Source organism: Cherax quadricarinatus, chromosome 84 (genome assembly GCF_038502225.1).
Source record: "Cherax quadricarinatus isolate ZL_2023a chromosome 84, ASM3850222v1, whole genome shotgun sequence".
Classification (NCBI taxonomy): Eukaryota; Metazoa; Arthropoda; class Malacostraca; order Decapoda; family Parastacidae; genus Cherax; species Cherax quadricarinatus.
Genome location: NC_091375.1, coordinates 12,707,645 through 12,715,144, shown reverse-complemented (window position 1 = coordinate 12,715,144; position 7,500 = coordinate 12,707,645). Strand labels below are relative to the sequence as shown.

Here is a 7,500-nt window from a genome sequence, read left to right as displayed (position 1 = left end):
GGTTGGCACTGTGGCTGGTGATGGTGGTTTGCACTGTGGCTGGTGATGGTGGTTGGCACTGTGGCTGGTGGTGGTGGTTGGCACTGTGGCTGGTGGTGGTGGTTGGCACTGTGACTGGTGGTGGTGGTTGGCACTGTGGCTGGTGGTGGTGGTTGGCACTGTGACTGGTGGTGGTGGTTTGCACTGTGGCTGGTGATGGTGGTTGGCACTGTGGCTGGTGATGGTGGTTGGCACTGTGGCTGGTGGTGGTGGTTGGCACTGTGGCTGGTGGTGGTGGTTGGCACGGTGACTGGTGGTGGTGGTTTGCACTGTGGCTGGTGATGGTGGTTGGCACTGTGGCTGGTGATGGTGGTTGGCACTGTGGCTGGTGGTGGTGGTTGGCACTGTGGCTGGTGGTGGTGGTTGGCACTGTGGCTGGTGATGGTAGTTGGCACTGTGGCTGGTGGTGGTGGTTGGCACTGTGGCTGGTGGTGGTGGTTGGCACTGTGGCTGATGGTGGTGGTTGGCACTGTGGCTGGTGGTGGTGGTTGGCACTGTGGCTGGTGGTGGTGGTTGGCACTGTGGCTGGTGGTGGTGGTTGGCACTGTGGCTGGTGGTGGTTGTTGGCACTGTGGCTGGTGGTGGTGGTTGGCACTGTGGCTGGTTGTTGGCACTGTGGCTGGTGGTTGGTACTGTGGCTGGTGGTTGGTACTGTTTCTGGTGGTTGGCACTGTGGCTGGTGGTGGTGGTTGGCACTGTGGCTGGTGGTGGTAGTTGGGACTGTGGCTGGTGGTGGTGGTTGGCACTGTGGCTGGTTGTTGGCACTGTGGCTGGTGGTTGACACTGTGGCTGGTGGTTGGCACTGTTTCTGGTGGTTGGCACTGTGGCTGGTGGTGGTGGTTGGCACTGTGGCTGGTGGTGGTAGTTGGCACTGTGGCTGGTGGTGGTAGTTGGCACTGTGGCTGGTGGTGGTAGTTGGCACTGTGGCTGGTGGTGGTGGTTGGCACTGTGGCTGGTGGTGGTAGTTGGCACTGTGGCTGGTGGTGGTGGTTGGCACTGTGGCTGGTGATGGTGGTTGGCACTGTGGCTGGTGGTGGTGGTTGGCACTGTGGCTGGTGGTGGTGGTTGGCACTGTGGCTGGTGATGGTGGTTGGCACTGTGGCTGGTGGTGGTGGTTGGCACTGTGGCTGGTGGTGGTGGTTGGCACTGTGGCTGGTGATGGTAGTTGGCACTGTGGCTGGTGGTGGTGGTTGGCACTGTGGCTGGTGGTGGTGGTTGGCACTGTGGCTGGTGGTGGTGGTTGGCACTGTGGCTGATGGTGGTGGTTGGCACTGTGGCTGGTGGTGGTGGTTGGCACTGTGGCTGGTGGTTGGCACTGTGGCTGGTGGTGGTGGTTGGCACTGTGGCTGGTGGTGGTGGTTGGCACTGTGGCTGATGGTGGTGGTTGGCACTGTGGCTGGTGGTGGTGGTTGGCACTGTGGCTGGTGGTTGGCACTGTGGCTGGTGGTGGTGGTTGGCACTGTGGCTGGTGGTTGGCACTGTGGCTGGTGGTGGTGGTTGGCACTGTGGCTGGTGGTGGTGGTTGGCACTGTGGCTGATGGTGGTGGTTGGCACTGTGGCTGGTGGTGGTGGTTGGCACTGTGGCTGGTGGTTGGCACTGTGGCTGGTGGTGGTGGTTGGCACTGTGGCTGGTGGTTGGCACTGTGGCTGGTGGTTGGCACTGTGGCTGGTGGTGGTGGTTGGCACTGTGGCTGGTGATGGTGGTTGGCACTGTGGCTGGTGGTGGTGGTTGGCACTGTGGCTGGTGGTGGTGGTTGGCACTGTGGCTGATGGTGGTGGTTGGCACTGTGGCTGGTGGTGGTGGTTGGCACTGTGGCTGGTGGTTGGCACTGTGGCTGGTGGTGGTGGTTGGCACTGTGGCTGGTGGTGGTGGTTGGCACTGTGGCTGGTGGTGGTGGTTGGCACTGTGGCTGGTGGTGGTGGTTGGCACTGTGGTTGGTGGTGGTGGTTGGCACTGTGGCTAGTGGTTGGCACTGTGGCTGGTGGTGGTGGTTGGCACTGTGGCTGGTGGTTGGCACTGTGGCTGGTGGTTGGCACTGTGGCTGGTGGTGGTGGTTGGCACTGTGGCTGGTGGTTGGCACTGTGGCTGGTGGTGGTGGTTGGCACTGTGGCTGGTGGTGGTGGTTGGCACTGTGGCTGGTGGTTGGCACTGTGGCTGGTGGTTGGCACTGTGGCTGGTGGTGGTGGTTGGCACTGTGGCTGGTGATGGTGGTTGGCACTGTGGCTGGTGGTGGTGGTTGGCACTGTGGCTGGTGGTGGTGGTTGGCACTGTGGCTGATGGTGGTGGTTGGCACTGTGGCTGGTGGTGGTGGTTGGCACTGTGGCTGGTGGTTGGCACTGTGGCTGGTGATGGTGGTTGGCACTGTGGCTGGTGGTGGTGGTTGGCACTGTGGCTGGTGGTGGTGGTTGGCACTGTGGCTGATGGTGGTGGTTGGCACTGTGGCTGGTGGTGGTGGTTGGCACTGTGGCTGGTGGTTGGCACTGTGGCTGGTGGTGGTGGTTGGCACTGTGGCTGATGGTGGTGGTTGGCACTGTGGCTGGTGGTGGTGGTTGGCACTGTGGCTGGTGGTTGGCACTGTGGCTGGTGATGGTGGTTGGCACTGTGGCTGGTGGTGGTGGTTGGCACTGTGGCTGGTGGTGGTGGTTGGCACTGTGGCTGATGGTGGTGGTTGGCACTGTGGCTGGTGGTGGTGGTTGGCACTGTGGCTGGTGGTTGGCACTGTGGCTGGTGGTGGTGGTTGGCACTGTGGCTGGTGGTGGTGGTTGGCACTGTGGCTGGTGGTGGTGGTTGGCACTGTGGCTGGTGGTGGTGGTTGGCACTGTGGTTGGTGGTGGTGGTTGGCACTGTGGCTAGTGGTTGGCACTGTGGCTGGTGGTGGTGGTTGGCACTGTGGCTGGTGGTTGGCACTGTGGCTGGTGGTTGGCACTGTGGCTGGTGGTGGTGGTTGGCACTGTGGCTGGTGGTTGGCACTGTGGCTGGTGGTGGTGGTTGGCACTGTGGCTGGTGGTGGTGGTTGGCACTGTGGCTGGTGGTTGGCACTGTGGCTGGTGGTTGGCACTGTGGCTGGTGGTGGTGGTGGTTGGCACTGTGGCTGGTGGTTGGCACTGTGGTTGGTGCCACGTGGCACTGGTCTGCCTGATGTATTATACAAATTATTTATCATTCTTCCTTGATTCATTTTTCTTATAGACATTATTAAGAATTTATGGGGAGGTGCACGGGGAGGTGCACGGGGAGGTGCACGGGGAGGTGCATGGGGAGGTGCACGGGGAGGTGCACGGGGAGGTGCACGGGGAGGTGCACGGGGAGGTGCATGGGGAGGTGCACGGGGAGGTGCACGGGGAGGTGCACGGGGAGGTGCACGGGGAGGTGCACGGGGAGGTGCACGGGGAGGTGCACGGGGAGGTGCACGGGGAGGTGCACGGGGAGGTGCACGGGGAGGTGCACGGGGAGGTGCACGGGGAGGTGCACGGGGAAGTGCACGGGGAGGTGCACGGGGAGGTGCACGGGGAGGTGCACGGGGAGGTGCACGGGGAAGTGCACGGGGAGGTGCACGGGGAGGTGCACGGGGAGGTGCACTGGGAGGTGCACGGGGAGGTGCACGGGGAGGTGCACTGGGAGGTGCATGGGGAGGGGTTATAATTACCCCTGACAGGTGATCTACCTTCCTAGTAACGCTTTTCTGTCTCCCCTAAAAAAATGACTGGTCTGTTGTCTTATGATGAGTCCGTGAGGACCCTTAACTACCACTACTACCACCATTACTACCAGCACCACCACCACTACCAACATTACTACCACCACTTCTACCACCACTACTACCAGCACTACCACCCCTACCAACACTATCACCCCTACCAGCACTATCACCCCTACAGCATTATCACCCCTACCAGCACTACCACCCCTACCAGCACTACCACCCCTACCAGCACTACCACCCCTACCAACACTACCACCCCTACCAGCACTACCACCACTAACACTACTACCAGTACTACCACCCCTCTACTTCCCTTACTCAGCACCTCAACTGGAAAATAATGGCACTGTGCCACTACGACCTATGGCACTCCTCCCTTTAATCTGGAGGCAGTGTGCGAGTGAGGCAGTGTGTGAGGCAGTGCGTGATGCAGTGTGTATGTAAGGCAGTGTGTGAGGCAGTGTGTGATGCAGTGTGTATGTAAGGCAGTGTGTGAGGCAGTGTGTGAGGCAGTGTGCGAGGCAGTGTGCGAGGCAGTGTGTGAGGCAGTGTGAGCGAGGCAGCGTGTGAATAAGGCAGTGTGTAAGTGAAGCAGTGTGTGAGTGAGGCAGTGAGGCAATGTGTAAGGCAGTGTGTGAGGCAGTGTGTGAGGCAGTGTGTGAGTGTGAGGTAGTGTGTGAGGCAGTGTGATGCACAGTGTGAGGCAGTGTGTGTGAGGCAGTGTGTGAGGCTGGGTACTGGGCACTTTATTTACTACCTAGTGATAAACATGTCTTCAACGTGTTTTCAACACGTTCGGGACAAGATACAGGCCTGTGGTAATGACCTGCAAACACGATGACCAGAGTCATTTAGTGGTGGACTGTGACCCTAGTTGCCTTAGTTATCATGGGTGCTGGGGCATTATGACCTGACTGTGGAGGGTCAGTCACACCCCTCTCAGGCCGGCAGCTGGCGCACAGGCGGCCCACATCATGGTACAGTGACTCCTCGCTGTCCTAGTACTGGCACTGGTGGATACTACTACCACTACCACCACCGCCACCACTACCACCACCACCACCACATTCACCACTGCTACCACCACCAGCACAATCACCACTGCTACCATTGCCACCACCACCATTACCACCACTACCACCACCACTATCACTACCACCACCTCCACCACTACCACCACTGCCTCTTACACAATTACAGTCACGCTTTTGGCACTATTGATCATTTGGAAGTCTGTTGGTCAAGTGGGAGAGGGGAATGGGAGGAGGGGGAGCTCTTCTGAGCGCCATTATCTCTCACTGTCTCTCTGAGCTCTTCTGAGTCTCATTCTCCATTTTTTCTGTGAGCTCTTCGTCTCTCACTTCTCTTTTGTGAGCTGTGTTACGTGTCATTATTTCTTAATTGCTGTCTCTGTGAGCTCTCTCAAGGCTAGTTCCCTCACCGGAGTTCTGCCCGTGAGTTATATTTCTCAACCATGCCTTTTCAACTACTTTAAGTGTCATTAATGCCTCTCTAAGCTTTGTACATATTTTCCTTCTTGTCTCTGTGAGAGCTGTTGAGTCTGGCTTCTCCTCCGTCGTCCTGCCAGTGAGTTCCTTCACTTCTGCTGCCACTGGTAAGCTCTGTATCATCTCACGCCACCTGCCTCACACCTACTCTGAAGCATTTCTTCCAAGTGCTTCCTGTGACACTCTGATTCCTGTGGCACTCTGCTTCTTGTGGCACTGTGATTTGCTTTGCTCCATTAAATGCTTTGAAACCCAGCAGTGATTGTTCTTCTCTTGGTAGTGGTGGTGGATAATAATAATAATAATAATAATAATAATAATAATAATAATAATAATAATAATAATAATAATAATAATAATTATTATTATTTTTATTATTATTGTTATTATTTGCGTGTGTGTATGTGTGTGTGTGTGTGTGTGTGTGTGTGTGTGTGTGTGTGTGTGTGTGTGTGTGTGTGTGTGTGTGTGTATGTGTGTGTGTGTGTGTGTGTGTGTGTGTGTGTGTGGGTGTGTGTGTGTGTGTGTGTGTGTGTGTGTGTGTGTGTGTGTGTGTGTGTGTGTGTGTGTTGTGTGTAGCAATGGGGAGAATTATAAGTGGCACCGTAGTGGGAAGACACCTGGGGTAACGGGAGGGTGAGGGGAGGGTGAGGAAAGGGGAGGGAAGGGTGAGGGTAGGGTTACAGGGAAGGGGAGGAGGAGTCAGGAATGGGGTTAAATTGGCAGGTTGAGGTGTGGGAAAGAATGGCATTGAAAATGGCACTGAGAATGGCCCCTGAGGACTCATATAAAGGGCATGGCACTGTTCCCCCTCAAGCTTTCTAGACACCGTCGACAGGTGGCACTGTTTTGGCACTTATAGACAGTGGAAACAAAACAAGAGGCACCAATAGCCTGCCTTCAACCTACTGGTACCTGCTGCACGCACACCAGTGTGTGAACCATAGCCTGGCTGATCAGGAACCGACTTAAGGCTCTAATCACGTTCCGTCTTGAAGACATCCACGAGTTTGCTGACAATTCCTCACAAGATTAAGACACATGTGCAGTAGTTTGGTAAGTTTATTGACGAATCGTTTCGCCTATACAGTAGGTTTCTTCAGTCAAATACAAAGGGAGCAGTAGTAATGAAATAAAAGCGATGTAATCAGTCCATTAACCTTGGAGAAGAAGTATTTTAGGTGGTCAGTCCCTCAGTCTGGAGAAGAGTTCAGTTCCTTGGTCTGGTTTATATTAGTGGTCCACTGGAAGACTTGGTTTATATAAGTGGTCCACTGGAAGGCTTGGTTTATATCAGTTGAGTGGATGGTTGAAAGTGCTTCGTATGAACACCTGTAAGGCTGGTGGCAGGTGGTGGCAGGTGGTGGCAGGTGGTAGGGCCACGCATGGCACCGCCCGGCACTTCAAGTTGACAAATTATGGCCCTGGTTCCCTGCCTGTGATCTAACCGCTGGGCAAGTGGCACTCTGCTGGTGCCTTGTGTGTGTGTGTGTGTGGTGGGTGGCACTCTGCTGGGTGGCACTCCGAGAGTCGTTTCCTGAACCAGCAGCTCTACAGTGGGTCGCTACCTGAGCTAGCAACCACCAGGGGGTTGTTGCCTGAGCTAGCAACCACCAGGGGGTTGTTGCCTGAGCTAGCAACCACCAGGGAGTCGTTGCCTGAGCTAGTAACCACCAGGGGGTCGTTGCCTGACCAAAAGTTTGCATGACGCGAGCCCAGTGTTCCTTGCAGGTCCCAAGGGACGAAGAGCAGGCAAACAGTGAGGGGAGAACGAGGGGAAGGGGGATAGGGGAAGAGATCATTAAGGGGTAGGGGGCACCCTTACCCTCCTTCACTCACACACACACACAAAGAGTGCGTGGTAGCGAGTGTTATTATGGGAGGGGAGGGAGAGAGGGAGTCAAGGAGGGAGGGAGAAAATGGAGAGACAGGAGAAGTGGGTAGATGGGAAAGAGGAAGATAGATATAAGTGATCTGGTAGATAGATTTGTACACATTTCACGTACAGAGGCCAAGAGCTGCTATCCAACCTAAATTCCACCCCCATCCCTACCAGGATGCCACCCACAACAGTCACCTAGCAGTAAATAGGTACCCAGGTACCTGCTTATTGCTAGGTGAACAGGGACAATAGGTAAGGTGACTAACACCCAGGTACTTATTTACTGTTAGGTGCACAGGATCAACAGGTGTAAGGTGACTAACACCCAGGTACCTATTTACTGCTAGGTAGGTGAACAGGGACAGCA

General features: G+C 56.0%; 1 protein-coding gene across 2 annotated transcripts in view; it reads right to left on the bottom strand.

Moving 5' to 3' along the window:
* The window catches only part of LOC128704461 (fez family zinc finger protein erm-like), a 129,315-nt gene that overhangs the window by 38,315 nt on the left and 83,500 nt on the right, over nt 1–7,500 (bottom strand). The window lies entirely within an intron of this gene.